The sequence below is a fragment of the Polypterus senegalus genome, chromosome 4, assembly GCF_016835505.1.
Source record: "Polypterus senegalus isolate Bchr_013 chromosome 4, ASM1683550v1, whole genome shotgun sequence".
Classification (NCBI taxonomy): domain Eukaryota; kingdom Metazoa; phylum Chordata; class Cladistia; order Polypteriformes; family Polypteridae; genus Polypterus; species Polypterus senegalus.
In genome coordinates, this window is record NC_053157.1 from 87,866,832 (window position 1) to 87,887,693 (window position 20,862).

The following is a 20,862-nucleotide window of genomic DNA, read 5'->3' on the forward strand; positions in this document are numbered from 1 at the left end:
GATAGTGATGCTGCCTCATGTATAGAGAACTGGATTTGGGTCCCGATCCTCCCTATGTGGAGGTTGCATGTTTTCTCTGAGTCTGCGTGGGTTTCCTCAAGGTATTCTGGTTTCCTCCAACAGTCCAAAGACATGCATGTTAGGTGGATGGGCGACACTAAATTGATCTTAAGTATGTGGTTTGTGTATGTATGTGCATGTGTGTTTCTGTGTGTTCACCCTGCAATGGACTGGTGCCCAGCCCAGGGTTTGTTCCTGTCTTACACCATGTGCTAGCTGGGATAGGCTCCCACAACACTGTTCAGGAATAAGCAGGTTTGAAAATGACTGGGTGAATAAATACCAGCTTTTAAGCTCATAAATATAAGATATGTTTATCTTCTTGTAATCTACTAGATTCGATTCTATGAAATAAACGTTCTTAAGCAAATTGAAAATACAGTTTTGTAACAATGCAAATTGTAATCTGTGAAGACATGTTGAGGTAAAAAAAATACTGTTCTACAATCTTGGAATATGGTAAAACTGAAAATAATAATTTTACATCATTTTACATGTAGCATGTATTAAAATTAGTTGACAAATATAGTTTTGTAATTAAACTGTTGATAAAATATTGCTGTGTAACCTTGTAAACATGTGATTCAATTAATATAAAAATAATAATTTTGTATATTTGCAAAATGTAATTGAAAATATATAAATATATTTTTTAAGTGTGTAAAACCTAATCAAATTAATAAAAAGATACAAATTTATAAACTTGTGAAATGTATCTGAATTAATAGATAAATATATGTCTAACCTCATCCTTATTGTCATATGTACTCAGTACAATGCAAATCTTATTCTGCAAGTCCTGCAGCAATAAACTAGAATACACAACAAAAAATAAGAATACACAACAATAAACACTCAGGTGAAAAAGAAATGCAAAAACAAAAAGAAGTAAGAGTTCACATGCAAATAAAAAAATGATTTAATGTAAGATCATCAGGTATATGGTGTCAAGATGGCCTTCCATCCTCTAGACACAAGCTAGCCTGCAGTGCTTAGTGGAGGGGCAGTGGATGGGTTTTATTTACAAGCCTGATGGCATGACGGAGAAAACTGTCTTTTAGCCTTGATGTTCCAGCTGCTATGCACTTGTAGCGTAGCAGTATGAACCGTTCATGTTGTGAGTGGGTTGTGTCCTTAATAATGTTATGGGCCCTATAGATGCAGAGAGTGCTGTTCCAATGATATTTAGTGCCTATTTTACCACCCGCTGTAGAGCCTTGCAGTCCCATGCTCTTCTGTTTCCCAAACCAGACTGTGAAGGAGTAGGTGAATAAACTCAAGTGTGCATCTGTAGAAGTTATTGAGGATAGTGCTTGGCATTTCAAACTTCCTCAGCCTTCTCAGAAAATACAAACGCTAATGGGCTTTCCCTGCCAGGTCTGTGATATGGTAGCTCCAAGTGAGATCCTCAGAGATGTTAATACCAAGAAATTTAAATGTGGCCACTCTCTCCACCTCAGTCTCTCCAATGTTCAGTGGTGAGTGCTGACTTCTCTTCCTCTGTGTGACAATAATCATCTCTTTCATTTTGCTGCTGTTAAGAAAGAGATTACTGTCCTGACATCACTTCACAAGGCCAGTCACTTCCATCCTGTATGCTGATTCATCACCCCCAGAAATCAGTCCAAGGATGGTGGTATCGTCTGCAAATTAATAATGCTGGTGTTATGCAGTGAAGCAACACAGTCATGGGTTAAGAGCATGTACAGCATGGGACTCAAAATATATCCTTGTGGGGTTCCTGTTTTTATAGTTATTTTGGAAATTGTGTTCCTCAGTCTAACTGACTGGGGTATGTCTATTAAAAAGTACCCAGTTGGAGAGAGTAGGTGGCACACCTAGACTGGACAGCATGTTGGTGAGCTTAGCTGGTATCACAGCATTAAAAGCCAAGCTATAATCAATAAACATCAATCAGGCATGGCAGTCCTTGATCTCTATATGCAATGTTGTGCTAACTGTGTCTTCTGTCGGCCTGTTTGGTCTATATGCAAACTATAGGGGTCCATTGTGTCAGTTATGAATGTCTGAATGTGGCTCATCTCTATAGGAGTCAATGCAGTGGGCCAGTAGTCATTTAGACAGTTGGCTTTGCTCTTTCTTGGCAGTCGAATAATGGTTGTTTTGTAGCAGGTGGGGATTGTGGCTTGAGGTTAAATATATCAGCCAGAACATCAGCCAGGGCTGAAGCCCAAGATTGGAGTACATGCCCATGTTATCTGGGCCGATTGCTCTGTAGGAGTTTATCCTCACACATCTAGGGATGATATTGTGAAAAGGGGTGTTGATCCATCACTAGCCCCCTTCCTGCCCATTGAGTGGGCATAGAATTCGTTGAGCTCATCCGGAGAGAAATAGCTGCCAGTGGTCAACCCTCTTCTTCTGACTCTATATAGCCTCTAATGTTTCCAAATCCCTGCCACATTTGCTGAGTGTCAGAATTAGTGTAGTGACCTTACAGTTTAAGTCTGTAATTGTCCTTGACTTCTCTAATAGCTCTGCTTAGATCGTATCTGGATTTTTTGTACTCCCTGGCATTGCCTGAGGCATATGCCTTAGAGCAATCTTGAAGTTCAGAGTGGACCTCTCAATTAATCCATGGTTTATTGTTTGTTTAAAGTGTAAAAAGCCATTAAAGTAATGCAAAAGAAGTATTTATTGAAAAAATGATGACCAAATTGATAGAAAAATAATAATAATTTATAATCTGCGACCCTGCTCTGGATTAAGTGGTCTTAGAAAATGGTATGGTTACATGTATTAGATAGATAGATACTTTATTAAACCCAAGGGGAAATTCACATAGTCCAACAGCAGCATACTGAAAAAAAAAATAAATAAAAAAAACAATATTAAATTAAAAAGTGATAAAAGTGCAGGTATAACAGACAATAACTTTGTATAATTTTAACGTTTACTCCCCCGGGTGGAATTGAAGAGTCGCATAGTGTGGGACAGGAACGATCTCCTCAGTCTGTCAGTGGAGCAGGACAGTAACAACAGTCTGTTGCTGAAGCTGCTCCTCTGTCTGGAGATGATACTGTTTAGTGGATGCAGTGGATTCTCCATGATTGACAGGAGCCTGTTCAGTGCCCGTTGCTCTGCCACGGATGTTACTGTCCAGCTCCGTGCCTACAATAGAGCCTGCCATGGTATTATGTATTTACTTACTTTACTGAGATTATCAAGTATTGTGCTGCCGTTACGACATAAGGCAAAAAAAGAAATAATAATAACTAAAAAACTGTTGAAGGATACCAGGACAAGACAAATCCAAATATGATTTTGCAATATAGGGAGATTGCATGCTAACAGGTCAAGTGAACTCCGCACTTAGGTCAGTCAGAACAAATACTGTAGATAAGAACACTCTACATAAATACTTTTTGACTTACTCTCATTTATACCAGCCAAATCCAGGGCCCCTTTATTATGAGACAGTAGAGTTATTTTATTCTGGGAGAGTGACGTTCTGCTCTTAGAGCTCAGCAGTGCCTGTGAATTTTCATTGACACCATATCTCACACTATTACATGGTGGCTTCTCCCATCCATTTACTGAACTTGTTCCTTCCTTCCTTATTCTGCTTTTTAATTTGTTGTTTTCTCTTTATTAGTATTTCAGATTGATATTAAAGCTCAAGGGTGACCAAAAGCAAATATGGATCAAGAGAGCAAAAAAACCATAGCAAAGCTAAAGCATGACAGTTTGTCTATAACTCATACTCCAGAAGTGGTTTCTACATAGGTTATTAGCGTAAGGAAATTATTAGTGTTTCAGGATTTGGACCAGCCTTAGCTCCTATCCATTTTGGGTGGCAGCAGAGGAAACCATTTAAAGGCTATAGGGTCTTTTTGACAATACCAATTGATGTCTGTGCATTCTAGATGTGAGGTAGGAAAATAGTGACTGAATTTTTATGATGACGTCTGAGATAACTTGGGAAATGATGACAGGAAAGGCACTAAATGGTAGCCCGTAGCCCCTGAAGCTTAGAGAGAGATGAGAATTATGAAACCATTTTAATAAGGAGGAAATTTATTTGCTATGTGGGAAAGAAGACAAGTTGCCCAACCACTTAGATGGGCCCTCAGCTTATTTAGTACAGCTCATGGCTCTCAAATGAAAATGCCACTAACATATTTGAATACAAACCCAGCATATGCAGGCTTAAAAAAAAGACACCTAAATACAGTCATATTTAAACGTTTGGGAACCCCTCTTAATTCTTTGGATTTTTACTTTATCATTGGCTGAGCTTTCAAAGTAGCAACTTCCTTTTAATATATGACATGCCTTATGGAAACAGTAGTATTTCAGCAGTGACATTAAGTTTATTGGAATAACAGAAAAAATGCAATGTGGATCATAACAAAGTTACAATACAACAAGTGACTCTGTTTGTGGCATGAGTGCAGAAAGGGCTTCTTTCTCATCACCCTGCCATACAGATGTTCTTTGTGCAAATTGCACTAAATTGTTAAACGATGTACAGATACACCATCTGCAGCAAGATTTTCTTGCAGGTCTTTGGAGGTGATCTGTGGGTTGTCTGTAACCATTCTCACAATCCTGTGCATATGCCGCTCCTGTATTTTTCTTGGCCTGCCAAACCTCGGTTTAACAGCAACAGTGCCTGTGGCCTTCCATTTCCTGATTACATTCCTTACAGTTGAAACTGAAAATTTAAACCTCTGAGATAGCTTTTTGTAGCCTTCCCCTAAACCATGACGCTGAACAATCTTTGTTTTCAGATCTTTTGAGAGTTGCTTTGAGGATCCCATGCTGTCACTCTTCAGAGGAGAGTCAAAGGGGAGCACAACTTGCAACTGACCACCTTAAATACCATTTCTCATGATTGGACACACCTGTCTATGAAGTTCAAGGCTTAACAAGCTAATCCAACCAATTTGGTGTTGAAGTAATCAGCATTGAGCAGTTACATGCATTCAAATCAGCAAAATTACAAGGGGACCCAATTTTGTGCACAGCCAGTTTTTCACATTTGATTTAATTTCATACAACTAAATACTGCTTCACTAAAAATCTTTGTTCGGAAAGGCCCCAGTACTCAGATGTTCCTAGGAAATGAAAGACATACCACTGTTATCTTTTTTGTTGAAAGTAGAGTAAATTTCATATAAATTTTCAAAACTTTTTCATATGACTATAATTAAAGAGACCTTATGACCAACTCCCTCTGAACCACACCTTATTAATCTACTCCTTTGTACCCCCACCCCCTCATTTTCTATATATTGCTGTTGATTTCTGTATGTCTATTCATTTTCCTGTGATGATGACACCTTGTATGTTGTTGAAAGCTTAAGAATAAAAAACTGTGTAAAGATACGTGTATTTGTGGATTACTAGCTACAGCTATGCAAATCAAATCACAAACCTTTAATTCTATATACATGCATATATACACACATCTATAAATATATATATCATTAACATTAACATTCATTAAATTGCAATCCTCTTTAATAAAACCCCTGTGTGCGTCCAGGTGTCCGTGTGTGTGTGTCTTCTGGTGAAGTGCACATGCGCCGGCCGCATCGTGCATCACGCCCATGCGCACACTGGAAGCTGGGCACACAGTGAATGGCCTAGCCGCTGCAGCGCATGATAAGTAAATAAAGCACACACACTGGAAACTGGGCAGACAGTGAATGGCCTTGCCACGGCCGGCATGAATAATGGACAACATTGCTGGGGAGAGTGCTGATTGTGCAGTCACGGCCGCGCACATAAAATCGGTTGCTGGGGAGACGCCACACATACAATAATCAGCTGCACGCCAGCACAGATTAAAATACTTGCTGGGGAACTAAACAGTACTTGCTGGGGAGACGCCACGGGCACGATTATCAGCTACACGCCACACATTAAATCAGTTGCTGGGGACACTCTGCTGATTGCCCAATGTTGTGACAGAAAATTAAAGTCATATTACGGACAACAAAGCCAGTATTACTGTCAGAGAAAGTTACAGGCATTTTACGGAAATACAAACCAGTATTACTGCGAGAGAAAATTAAAGACACACAATACAGTGACACATATTACAGACACATACAAGCCAGTATTACTGTAAGAGAAAATATTTTGGATGTATCTACTAACAACATGCCACCCAAAAAAAGGACATGTCAAGTAGGACAAAAGACACAGACAATCAAATCCTATATAAGCAACATCTCCTGGAAGAACGGTCAGCTCAACAAGTAAACATCAACAAAAGAAAGGCTGAAAGACAAAGAAAAATACAAGCAAATAGATCGATTGAAGAAAAAGAAAATGACCGTCAGAAAAATGCTAAAAGAGAATGACTCAGAAGAGCAAACCTTAAAAAAAAAGTTGGCATTTACTTGCCAGAACCAGTATTCAGCCACGGTCACTTATATATTGCATTATTAAGAGTTAGACGTTTTCCAGATGTTGTTGTTAAGGTTGTAGATGGTCCTGATCAAGGCAAACTGTTGCCAAACTCAGACAGAATATTTACAAGAAATGTTGTCTGTAATGAAATTTTATAGAAACATTTCATGAGGTAAAAAAAATAGAAAATTTTTCCTAAATATCTTCTTCAGATATTGTGTCTTATAGATTGTTACAAAGTTTTACACTAAGACAATATTAATTATACTTACTGTGTTGTCATATACGTTTCTATTTTATTTTTATTATTATTTTACTTTAGGCTTCTTGCAAAAATATTTTTGACGAAAAAAAAATGAAGACAAGAAACAGAATGAGGTCAAGGTCCCTTGCCATTTAATATAGACTGTTCCTACTAATGTTTATGCAGTACTGTTCTAGCGCCCGTTATTGTAACGGGCTTAATATCTAGTAGTATATATAAAAGATTTATTAAATTGTAAAAAAAATGCATGACTAAATAAAAGTTGTCTAGATATCATGAAAAGCTACATTTTATTCAGTTTCATTAACATACTTTTAATTTTAAATTTACAGTTTTTAATTCATAATTTCCCTCTTTTTAAATGCTGTTAATATTTTATAGTGGGACTTTTCCAGACTGCACATTTCAGAATAGCCAGTGCGATTTATAACAAAAGGCCTGTTTTCATGTGGGTTTTGGTGTTAATCAGTCAATTAATTACTATACTTTTTTATATACATCATTGCACATTTTCATGCGCTTATATCCTGTTTTTCATAGTTGCCTTTTTATTTAAGTCATTTTTGTACAAATATCTTTCCATACACTCCTGACAATTTAACAGACCTGGCTCAGATATTCCAATGTTCTTTCTGAATTTCAAGGAACACATAACCAAATTTTAGCTAATGGCAAAGTCACAACAATAGAACAAAATACTACCAGATTGTAGATAATGGCTTCCTTGATTCAGAGGAGCTGGCTAATTATATCACAATTTAGTTAACAATAAAAGTCTAGTTAAAAACATTACCTTCCTATCTTCTTGATTTTCAGAATAGCCGTTCAATATTCTGTCCATCTAGCCTACCTTTTATATATCCTTCATCCTTGCTCCTTTTGCCCCATTTTGAAAAACTACCAATTGCTATAGAGGTACCTTGGGTAAACCAGGTGTTTTACAGCAGCTATGCATTTTTTTCAGCAGTCTGTTATGTGTTGTAGTCTTAATTTATGTGTTTAATTTGAGTGTTTTGTACCTTTTTAATAAAACATTATGTACTTAGTATGCTTAATTTTTTGACCACTAGCAGTGTCTTGTCAGCACTTAGTACAAAATTAAACTCGTGAGATGCTGAAGAGGTAATAATACCTTAACTGACATGGGAGTACTTGGTTATTTTCTAGAAACTGTTTGACTGGAGACTGTTGCTGCATGTACATCATGTTTATTATTTTATTATATTTACCTTGGGATTAATAAAGTATCTATCTATCTATCTGTCTACTGTATTATCTTTATAAGTCTATTGTTAACAAAGATGTGAAATTCAACATGCCTTATCACCCATCACATCAATCTGTAAACAAGTTAAATCATCTGTTGTTGGTCTTCTTACTATTACAGATTCATGTGTAACATCTAGCATATACTCATTCAGTTTTGAGGGTCCTATTCCCTGAAATGTTCTCTGTAGATGTGTCAATGAAACTCTACCAGTGTTTATGCACAAGTCTTGTTTGATAGCTCATCTCTTTGGTAACAGTTACAAGTTTAATGTCTAAATTACTTTTAATCCTGGTTTCTACTGTACTGGCAAACCACCCTCATCAGTACATTGTTTCCTGCATATGCTCTTCAAAACATATTCCCCCTGTGATTCATCAATTTATGTCATGTTCTTATACTGTAATGTACATTGCTACTTTGAGTTCCTCCTCCAGTTTTCTTTGCAAGGTGCCTTGTGATGGTCTATGTTATGACTTGTGGTATATAAAATAAAGATAAATAGGTTTGATTTGGTTTCTTTGTAAATCTTTTATTATAAAAGCAATTTATGACAAGCATAGACACATCCCAATTGCATCAAATATGCATCTCTGCCTTTGGCTACTTGGTTCTTTCCAATTTGAATTGACTTTACAATAAAGAAAGCACATGATCTTAATAAGTGAGTGAAATAAAAATGTAGAATGAATAAAGTGAGTCTATAGACTGAATCAGGTGCTATGCTTGCATAACATTCTTGTGAAGTTCATAGAAAAGTAAAATCCATGTTGAGTTACTGAGATTGCAGCCAGAGAGGTGAGTTAATTAGTTTAATTAAACACATTTTTGGGGTATTTAAACAATTATGGATAAACCATCAGGGACAAACCTGCTGTTATTGCTGGTCATCTAGGAGTTGCTTTTTAGACTGCCTGGTGTAGAGTACGGCCTGTTGTGGACTATCCAACATCCTACATTGGTTTAAAATCTGAGTAATGTCATTGTCTCTTTTTCCAGTAACATCATGTATTACTCTATACTCAAATGATGAGCATTCTTAAAATTATTTCAAGTAAATGTCTGAATGTGGTGGCACTGTAGGGCAGTGCTGAGTGCTGCTGCCTCACAACTCCAGGACACTTAGTTTAAATCCTAACCCATTGTTTGCCTCAATGATTTGTCACATTCTTATAATTTTTGTAAGGGATTTCTTCTTTTTCACACATCCCATAGTGGTTGGGTGTTATTTTAATTACTGACATTAATTTTTTCCGTTGTATAAGATTGTGTGTATGTGAGTCTGTTCTAGGCCAGTGCCCTGTCCAGAGAAGATTTCTGCATTGTGCCTAATCTGCTGCAGGGATCTTCACTTACTATTCTGGAGGGCCTTAGTGGCTGCAGGTTTTCATTCCAACCATTTTCCTAATTTGAACATGGTCCTTGTTACTAATGAAACTTGGTATTAACTATATGGCTTATTACTGCTTTCATTCATCCAAGACAAATTTTAACATTGTAGAGCAGGGATCATCAATCATGGTCTTAGAGCAGTGGTGTCAAACTCCAGTCCTGGATCGCCTCAGTGGCTGCAAATTTTAATTCTAACCATCTTCTTAATTAGTGACCAGTTTTTGCTGCTAATTACTTCTATTAATTAAATTGACGCAGGCCCTTTAGTTGTTTCTTTTTCCTTATTTAGCAGCCAACCAATAATGAGACACAAAACAAGCCACCACGTCACACAATATCTAAAAATAAAGAAAGGTGAAGGTCTCAGTAAAGTTGATCTCACAACTCACCAAAACACTTTGACGATGTTCTTATGAAAAACAGAAAATCAACTGTTTTGGAAATGTCAGCGGTGGCAGAACGAGAGCAACAACAAGCCGTGGAATTAAATAACGAGTTTAATTAACAGGAAGAATTGGCTTCTCATTAAGAAACTGGTTGGAGTTTAAAGCCCTAGTTTAGCTGGTCATCTGTTTCACGTCTCATTTCTGTTTGGCTGCATTTTAATGACGAAACAAATCAATTCAGAGGACTGAATCCTTCTGACATGATTATTATAATGCGAATTAGCAGTGAAAACAGGGTCTGGTTAGGAAAAGTGTTAGAATAAAAAAACTTGTAGTCGCTGCGGCCCTCCAGGCCTGGAGTTCGACACCCGTGTCCTAGAGGGTGGCAGTAGCTGCAGGTTTATTTGTTCATTTATGTGTTGCTAAAGCAATAAGTTTTGGAGGATAATTTTAGTTAATTGACTTGTTAAAGAACCATTAATTGCCTGTTTTAGTTTTAAGCACGTTCACATTATCAGGCTGAAGTGACTCAAACACGATTTTTTTTTTTTTTTGCCTTAATGTGACAAAAAATTTATGTTTTCAGGGCTGTGTGAACACTGAAATCTGATCTTTTTCAAATCAGAAGTCACTTTCCTCTGTGGTCCTAGATTGGATACATACCTGAATGTTAATAAAACAAGAATTAGAAAGGTCAGAAATTCATGTGGTTTTTCCCTGTTCACATGGGCTGAGCTCTGCCATCATAAGCTAGCACGGGCAGCTGGGCAAAACACCAATGGAGGTGGGAGCTACAGCTATGACAGCAGTCACTGTCCCACCATTGCTGGATCCTTTCTTGTACTCAAACATCTCTGGGAGCTGCAGTGTTTAGCTGCAAAAACAGAAAAACCAAACCATCTGGCTTTCAACTAATCATGTACAGCTGACAAACTGTTTGCTGTTCTCCAGAGCAAAATGCAATGCATATACAAGCTACTAGTGTATTAATTTTGTCTGTTTTAGAGACATCAGATTTTTTTTTGTTAGTGATGCAGATGACTCTTGCCCAAACATATCAAAGTGTTCATGTGTGCTGTTTCAGAAGACATATGGTTTCATATTACAGTTACATGTCATTTGTACTTTTGAATGTGAACCGTCAAAATGGGGAAATCCAATCTGAGTAAAAAATTGGAATTGAGCAGCGAGCCTTAGATGTGAACATAGCATTAGGTTTTAATTTTTGCCTGTTTTCTAAACCAGCCACGGTTAAAAATGAAATGCAAATAACAAAGAAACCACCAGCTCCCCAGCTTGGTTGGTTCAGTACACATCATGAGGTAGATGTGAACGTAGCGTTAGGTTTTAATTTTTGCCTGTTTTCTAAACCGGCGACGGTTAAAAATGAAATGCAAATAACAAAGAAACCACCAACTCCCCAGCTTACTTGGTTCCATGCACATCATGAGGTCAGTCAGTCAGTATTTGTATTAATAAAATGTTTAAAACTAAATGAGGAAGGGTAGGATGTTGAAGTGCAAATCTGTTCTGGTCAACAAAACAAATAGATAATGCTCTCAGAAAAGGAAACTTCAAAATTTAATTAAAATTTGCCTTGGATGAATGAAAGTACTAACAAGCAATATAGTTAAATATCAAGTTTCATTAACACCAGGGACTGTCTTCTAATTAGGAAAAAGATTAGAAAGAAAACCTTTTCCCACAGCATCCCTCCAAGACCATGAGTGACTATCCCTGTCCTACCAGGATAACTACGAAGTCTGATTTAGATTAGCAGGTTCAGAGAATGGATGGATGAATGGATGGATTGGAAAACATTTATGGAGCAATATGTTTAAGGTTTTTAGGATTTATTAGTTGTTCCCTTTTTCTCCGGTCCCAAGCCCGGGTAAATGGGGAGGGTTACGTCAGGAAGGGCATCCAGTGTAAAATTTTGCCAAATCAATATGCAGAAAACAATATAAATTTCCATACCAGATCAGTCGAGCCCCGGGTTAACAACGACCACCACCAGTATTGTTAGCCAACAGGGTGCTGGTGGAAATTGGACTACTGATGGCCGAAGAAGAAGAAGGATTAGAAGAGGGGGGAGACGTGTCTGGAGGCAGGAGGAGAGGAGGAAAGTAAAGAGAGTGGAACTGAGGGTAGGAACTTTGAATGTTGGCAGTATGACTGGTAAGGGGAGAGAGTTAGCAGATATTATGGAGAGAAGGAAGGTTGATATATTGTGCGTGCAAGAGACTAAATGGAAGGGGAGCAAGGCCAGGTGGATCGGAGGTGGATTCAAATTGCTCTATCATGGTGTGCATGGGAGGAGAAATGGGGTAGTAGTTATTCTGAAGGAAGAGAAAGAGAGAGAACGAAAGAGATAAGAGGTTGGATGATGTGGAGATAGTGAATCAGGAAGTGCAACGGATAAGCAAGGAGGAAGTAAGGACAGCTATGAAGAAGATGAAAAATGGAAAGGCTGTTGGTCCAGATTCCAGATGATACCTATGGAAGCATGGAGGTGTCTAGGAGAGATGGCAGTGGAGTTTTTAACCAGATTTTTTAATGGAATCTTGGAAAGTGAGAGGATGCCTGAGGAGTGGAGAAGAAGTGTACTGGTGCTGATATTTAAGAATAAGGGGGATGTGCAGGACTGCAGTAACTACAGGGGAATAAAATTGATGAGCCACAGCATGAAGTTATGGTAAAGAGTAGTGGAGGTAGGTTAAGAAGTGAGGTGATGATTAGAGGTTTCATGCCAAGAAAGTGCATCACATATCCAATGTTTGCTCTGAGTATGTTGATGGAAATGTTTAGAGAAGGCCAGAAGGAGTTGCATTGCATCTTTGTGGACCTGGAGAAAGCATATGACAGGGTACCTCAAGAGGAGCTGTGGTATTGTAAAAGGAAGTCAGGAGTGGCAGACAAATACATAAGAGTTGTACAGGATATGTACGATGGAAGTGTGACAATGGTGAGGTCTGCGGTAGGAGTGATGGATGCATTCAAGTTGGAGGTGGGATTACATCAGGGATCAGCTCTGAGCACTTTCTTATTTGCAATGGTGATGGACAGGTTGACAGACGAGATTAGACAGAGAGCCCCCGTGGACTATGATGTTTGCTGATGACATTGTGATCTGTAGCGATAGTAGGGATCAGGTTGAAGAGACCCTGGAAAGGTTGAGATATGCTCTAGAGAGGAGAGGAATGAAGGTCAGTAGGAACAAGACAGAATACATGTGTGTAAATGAGAGGGAGGTCAGTGGAATGGTTAGGATGCAGGGAGTAGAGCTGGCGAAGGTGGATGAGTTTAAATACTTGGGATCAACAGTACAGAGTAATGGGGATTGTGGAAGAGAGGTGAAAAAGAGAGTGCAGGCAGGGTGGAATGGGTGGAGAAGAGTGTCAGGAGTAATTTGTGACAGACTGGTATCAGCAAGAGTCAAAGGGAAGGTCTACAGGATGGTAGTGAGACCAGCTATGTTATATGGGTTGGAGATGGTGGCACTGACCAGAAAGCAGGAGACAGAGCTGGAGGTAGCAGAGTTAAAGATGCTAAGATTTGCACTGGGTGAGACGAGGATGGATAGGATTAGAAATGAGTACATTAGAGGGTCAGCTCAAGTTGGACAGTTGGGAAACAAAGTCAGAGAGGCGAGATTGCGAGATGCTGAGTATATCGGGAGAAGGATGCTAAGGATAGAGCTGCCAGGGAAGAGGAAAAGAGGACGGCCTAAGTGAAGGTTTATATATGTGGTGAGAGAGGACATGCAGGTGATGGGTGTAACAGAACAAGATGCAGAGGACAGAAAGATATGGAAGAAGATGATCTGCTGTGGCAACCCCTAATGGGAGCAGCCGAAAGAAGAAGTAGTTACTTCCAGTGCAATACTGGGACCTGGTCTTTACTGCCATCTGGCTAGTGCAAAAGCGAGCTCTGGTACAAGAGTCAGTCCACTATGGTTTAACATACCAAGATTACATAAAATACCATATTTTTGTTGTAATGAAGACCAAAGTAAGCAAGCAACCTTGGGAGTGAATGAGTTAATGTGTGGAGTTATTAGTGCTTTTTTATAATAGTTATTAAACTGTTCTTACATTTCTGTATCTAATGTCTCATGCTACATGTGTGAAATGTCATGATCAATGAAAGATATAGGATCATAGGGCAAATCAGAAACCCCCCACTCATCACTGTGGTCACACTGTAGAGTACCTCAACAAGCTTTATGAGGGAAAAGAATTGGTTAGGAACATTATGTGTGTCTATTCCTACTTCTGTTTTCTTTGCAGCTTCATTTTACATTTTTCTGCCAGTGCTTCTTGGTCTTATGCAGATGTTGTCTTTGATTTCTGCAATTCTCTAAGCTGCATTTATATTTACATGTAAAATTAACTTTTTTTAGTCAGCAAATGTTTATTTTTATTTTTTGAAATGCTTCCCAAGCTTTGGGTTTGTTCCCCACCTATTGGCAAAGAGTCTGGCTCAAGATAATCTGCAGGCATCCATCTAGTAAAGCAAGTGAGGTTTACAAATAAAAGGCTTATTCTCTCAAAAAAAGAAATAAATACACATATGCATATATATACATATTATGTACTCACATATGTAAACAAATATTTATATATGTTCATTAAGGTTCACTTCAGTTGTCAGAATACCGAACATAGGAATCCTACACTGGAAGTTTGTATTTTAATGTACATGCACATGAAACTGAAACTTAGTAAATCAATAATTAGTTTATGGTTTCTTTGATAAAGGGCTACTTAAAATAACATAGTACCAGCCACCAGAAAACAAATACATAAATAAAAAAATTGTACTATTTTTATTTTCTTTTTCTATACAACTTTTCATTTAATGAAATGTGGAGGAAGGGGGTGGCAGAGAGGGAAATGTGCAATACGATAAAGGCAGGAAATTTGTGTACTTTGCTTTGAATGCAGTATTCTGCCAAGCCCTTGCTGAAACCAGAACCTGCTGATTATATGCTGCCGGAGTTATCTTTAAAGGTTCTCAGCAGCGTTAATCTTACAAGTCGCTTGACTCATAGTCACATATTTAAAATGTTTGCATACTTTAAGCAAAGTTGGTCCACTGTATGTGTTGTCACTTTTCCTCTGAGTTGCAGAGTGACTTTCCAGCCCTGAGACATAAGGACTGACAATCTGAAAATAGCTCACAGAGTAGCAGCCGAGCAACAGCAGCAGCAGGAGCTCAAGACCTGATGTTCTCTCTCTGTCTTTGCCTGTAGAATTTGGACTCAGGACTGGATATAAACACTGAAAATAATCATCTGGACATTTGAACAAAGAAACTGAAGCACAAGAGCTGAATGTGAAGTTTAAACGGATACACCTTTAGACTTTTACCTTGGTAAGTTTTTGTTTTTATGTGCAAGCAAGAAATTCATTTGTTATTTATTTGTGTCTCTTGGGTGCCACTGCAGCCTAGTTAAGTGTTAGAAGTTTGAAAAGAATGACCTGTCTAAAGAACAGAAATGCTAGTTTAATTGTGGTAATAATTGGGCAGGTGACAACAATCCGCTTATGGAGATTTACTGTTCATGTGTGCATACTGCATGAATGGAAATAGTAAGACAGTTTTTTCTGTGAATAAAAGTGTATATATATATTCTATATATATATATATATATATATAGTATATATATATTTTCTTATATATCGCATTATGATTTTTAAATAAAGTAGACTAGTAGGCATAAATTTAAAAATAAACCTGTTGTTTTCATTTAATTTAATAATATAATAATGTTTTTGGTGTTTTAAATGATAGCAGGATTTAATTTTATTACAAAAATACCTTTTATTGTATCTATGTTTTTCTATATTTTTGCATGTATACGCACAACCACACTCATACTATCTTAAAAATTATGCTGCATGAAATCACAATACTTAAGTTATCCCCAGAGTTTTAAATCTTAAAGCTTTCAAATATGGTTCATTTCAGTTGAACATTTCATTTTGTGGTGTTTTTGAAAAGACATGCTCATGGTTTTTGCATGAATTTACAAGTGTAAAGCATGAACAGAAACATACATAACTGTGCAATAGATGCACACATAAGCAACATGTCTATCTAAGTAAATAGCAAAAATGAATTTTATAAATAGGACTTTTAAAATAATACTGTACTTCCTACTGTAGTACTTACTGAAAATATTGCCAACAGAAAAAATTAGATATCTATATTGTTTATGCAATTCAGTATTGCATCTTGTACTTTTGTTACATCATTTTGTGTTTTATTTTAAATTTATGATATTTTAAATTACCATATTGCACACAGGACATAGGAGTGAAATATGTAGTTATAATGGTAAATTTAATCAAACTGAATTGAATGATCATTCAGTTTATTCTAATGCATCCATCCATCCTTTGCCTCAACCCATATCTAATTAAGATTGATGATGTTGTGCTTCAAGTTGAATAGCGCTTAAAAGTAAGAATTTCGCTGTATTCTGGACACCTAACGATAACGAAATTATAAACCTATAAACCTATGGTCTTCCACTTTACGAACATTAGAATATAAGAAGATTGACAAATAAGAGGAGATCATTTAATCCAACAAGTTAATTTAGTTAGCTAATAGGTACAATATGTGTCCCAATACCTTGTATAATTAGTTTTATTAATTTGGGTAAGCTTGGTAGTTAGTTAAAAACAGTATTTTGCTTATTTACTTAATTATTTCAACTTTATCTCTCTGCCACTGTTAAGCACAATGGGATGACATTGCCTGGAGAAGGCATGTTATGGAGTAAAGATTGATCACTTTATTCATAGATGAGGATTTATAAGTTTCCACATTTTTTCAGCAAATGATAATAAAATTATGAATGTGGTTTTCTTGTTATAAAGTATGTATACATTATATGAGCAGCATTGTGCTCCAGTGGTTAATACTTCAGCATCACTGCTCCACAGACTAGAATTCAACTTCCTACTTTAACTGTTGATGAGGGAAATTGCTCTTTATTATATCCATTTGGGCTCACTCTTGGTACTCTGGTTTCATCCCAGAGACCTCCATATTAATTTCATCAGTGACTTTAAATTAACCTGATGTTATTAATTTTGGGAGTGTGCACTGCAGTGGACTGAGGTCTCATCTACGACTGATTCTTGTATCCAGCGGTGCTTGGATAGGCACCTTTCTGTAATCCTTTATTGGTAAAAGAAAGTTAAAATAATGGATGGAAGCTTCATTTGTAGTATTCAATGCAAGCAATATGTAGCTGCTTTGTGAAGGTACACTTCATTGTAATTAATTACAGAATTACATTATGCTCTTTGTAGACTATGAGGAAAAAATGTCTATAGAAGTGCAGTAAACTTCTCTGCATTCAATGCATTCATTATGAGGCACTAAGATACAATATGTTACAAATTGTCAAAATGACCGCAATTGTTCTGGCATAAACTTTCCTCATAATCATTTGTGAAACTGCTTTTATGGCAGTCTTCGTTCAGTATGTGTCAAGGGATTAACCCATACTAACAGGCAGATCATGTTCAATTGCACTTTCAAGTGCCCTCATCCAATAATAGAAGAACCTTAATCACATACTTAGAAATGAGTTATTTTTAGTCTTTTCTTGGACATCAAACTCTCCTCACTTTGATGTACTTATTGTGCTTTGTGCGCTTGTTAGCCTTCATTCTGTTACATTTTGTGTAATAGGAGTTCTTTACAATATAATTTTTCACAAGACACAGTTACGGCCCTGTGAAGGAGAGATGCTCTCTAGTAACTGTTAGACATCATCTCATTGAAGGTTATTGCCATTTTTGCTTTCTTCTGGTCTTGCATCATAGTACATATCTTTGTGCATTATTTTGTCCTTGTTTCGTTGCTTTGTTTTAAAAATATAAATAATGTAATATTTTGGACATTTATATCCTTCATATACAGTTCCAGTGGCAATCTCTGGCAAGTGTGTGCCTGCCTGTAGGAATATGTGAGTTACTATACTTGTCAGTAAACTTTCTTAGTGAGCTGGGTTAACTGGTGACTCCAATTTGGAAATTTTAGAGACTGTGTGTATTACTAAGGCTGATAAGCTGTCTGAAGATGCATGTTTGTTTTTGTCCTGCTATGAACTGGTGTCCTGTCAGGGGCTGATCCCAGCTTTATAAATGATGATGCCTGTAAAGAATCTGCTTTTAAAATAATGACACATACAGTATGTTTGTAATTTTACATTTAACTTTTCTACAAGCTTCAGCTAAACATCACATCACTTACAACCACCCTGATATCTGACAGAAAACATTCAACATGATCACATGTGTATAGTCTTCTTTAGTCACTACCTACACTAGTCATTCTGTTCTAGGAATTTATTTTTTTATCATCACTGTTTGCTCAGTTCCTGAATCATCCAGCAGAAGAGAGTATCTATATACATGTGGAGAAATGGCAGGAGATTTGGTCATACTTACACTGCAAGAGAGCTGGGAGGACTTAACTTGCAATTTTGTACTGTCCTTTCCAATTCTGCTTGGCCATGCTGTCTTCAATGGAAGTAAAATATTATGTGTTTTGTAAATACATTATTTTCTGAAAAGTTCAAGTATCAGTTAAGTAATTAATTAAAAAGACATTCAGAACTAATCAACTGAATGTGACTGACCAACTAGACAAGGACTGACATCAAAAGTAGTATTATAGCAGCAGTGGGGCGAAGCTGTTACTCCTAGCAGGTCTTGGAATCTTTTGTCAATATGCTTGACTAAAGGAAGATGCAAGGACTGCTACAGACTTGTCCATAAGGAACTACAGGCAGTGGGAAAACAGGACAGTTCAAGATATCTGGAATTTGTTAGCAAAGAGAATGGACAAGCCCAGAACAGGTGAATGACTAAAATTGCTAGTTTGTGCTTTGGAGAGTGGTATGTCCCTGCATTAAATTTATGATCCAAGCAGTTTATTGTGCTCATCTAAAATTTTCAGTGTAGGCACAATTCGCCATCATGTCTTTTCTTTCATAAATGAGAAATTTTGAAGTTCATATTAACCTCATTTCCGGACGTCCTTGCCTATGGTTCTGTGATCAAATGTTGTTAAATATGATCACATTTTTCATTGTACCCACCCCATTTGTTAGAAATAAGGAGTTACCATAATCACAGCCTCTTAGCATATGACTGGAGGTGAAAGATGACCTTGAATTGAAGTGACACCCTGATTAAAATTGTAGTGACCATAATAAGACCAGACTGTCAGAAACATCTAAGCAGGGTATCAAAGTGAAGCTGGTCCCTTGTACTACAAGATGGCAGGGTGAAAAAGAGGAAAAGGGTCAGATCTTAGGACCAAATAAATTAGTGTCATGGATGAAGGTAAGAAGTTAAGCAAAATGACACCTTTTATTGACTAACTAGAAAGATTAAAATATGTAAGCTTTTGAGGCAACTCAGGCAAGATGTAAGAAGTGCCAGAGTTGCCTCGAAAGCTTGCATATTGTAATCTTTCTAGCTAGTCAATAAAAGGTGTAATTTTGGTTAACTTCTTACCACCTCCATAATGCCTAACATGGTACAACACCCTAGTACTATGGATAAAGGTAAAAATCATGTTGCAAACTGATTGAGGTGGGCTTCAGATATTTTTCAAAAGGAGCCTTAATTTAATGGGCATGTCTACTGTATGTAAGGGGATGGCAATCAGGACATTTTAAAGACTGCAGAAGAAGCTATGAGAAGTCTGCGCATCAAAAGGACTAATTTGTGGTTGATAGTGAAGCATTCAATATAAAACATGTTTAAGGTTTAAGCATATCTTGGTTGGCTGGGTGAGTATGTCAACTAATGAGAGTAAGATGTTTAGTGAGTAAGATGATGGCCATTACCATTGAAAGCCTCAGGTCTGTGTCAGTCTGGAACTGGATATTCTGGGTAAAGGTGTCTGATGTTTAAAATCTCAAAACACTTACTGGCTCCAAATAATAACATCAATGTCTATAGAAGATGTATCCCTCTATTATATACAAAAAAAACCTGGGACGAGACAAGACTTTTTAGCCTGGGACGAGACGTGACTTTTTCAGAGAGATGCTTTCATGTCCTGCTAGACGAGACTTTGTGCCAAGAGATTTAACCACGCACGGGGCCGGAAATAAAAGATAAAGAGTAGATGACAAAGTAGAACATCATAAAGAGGTTTAATAACGTTGGTGCGATAAATATGCAGAGCAGGTTAGAGATAATAAAAATAAGCCAAACTAAAATTTAAAAGTTAAAAAAAATTGATAGTAAAGATCGCATTAGCACAAACAAATGGAAATTATTACTCAGTGAAATAACGGAACAGTGAAAAGAGATTGAATATGTTGTTCAGATTTAAACTTTATGTCAGAGACTTGTAGATCGTCTTATTCATGTTGCAATCAGGGAATTTCACGAGAATTAAAAGATTTGTTGTCAGGTGAAAGTGAAATCCACATACGCAAGTGGCAGAGACACAGAGTGGCTGGCATGTAGCACAGACTGGAGGGTTGGTGAGTGAAGCAAGCAGGTGGCGAAGCCCCCTAGTTATCCAAAAGTGTATTACCTTTAATGTTTAAATTTGATTACAATGACAGCATTAAGTTATAATTAATGACAGCATTTTAACATACCATATGTAGAAGACAATATATATTTCGTCACTTTAATAGTACACCAGTTTTGGGCTTCCCTACTTTGTATAGGTTGTTAGAGAAATTCATATTACCTGAAATTATGGTAAATGGATTTGACGTAATCTTTGACATACAGTACATTTGCGTGATGATCTCAAACACAGATGAAAAGGTTATTGCAAAGGAAATGGTGTACACAAAATACGGAATAAAGGTCTAGACACCTGAATATAAGAACATAAAAAATTTGACAAACAAAAGGGGGGTATTCAGTCCGTCAAGCCTGTTTTTTTAGCTAATATCTAAGCTGTCCCATTTTCTCATCCAGATACTTCCTAAAGCTTGTCAAGGTTTTTGCCTCAATTAAATGTCTCAATAGCTTGTTCTGGATTCCTACTTCTCTCTGCATAAAGAAGTGTTTCCTGGCTTCGGTCCTACAGTATATGCATTTCCC

General features: G+C 37.1%; 1 protein-coding gene across 18 annotated transcripts in view; it reads left to right on the top strand.

Moving 5' to 3' along the window:
- The window catches only part of LOC120527501 (sorbin and SH3 domain-containing protein 2-like), a 416,285-nt gene that overhangs the window by 56,698 nt on the left and 338,725 nt on the right, over nucleotides 1-20,862 (top strand). For all 18 annotated transcript variants that reach the window (XM_039750968.1, XM_039750969.1, XM_039750973.1 and 15 more), the window contains exon 2: nucleotides 15,009-15,130. The gene's annotated coding sequence lies outside the window, so the exon portion shown is untranslated. The remainder of the gene's footprint in view (nucleotides 1-15,008; nucleotides 15,131-20,862) is intronic.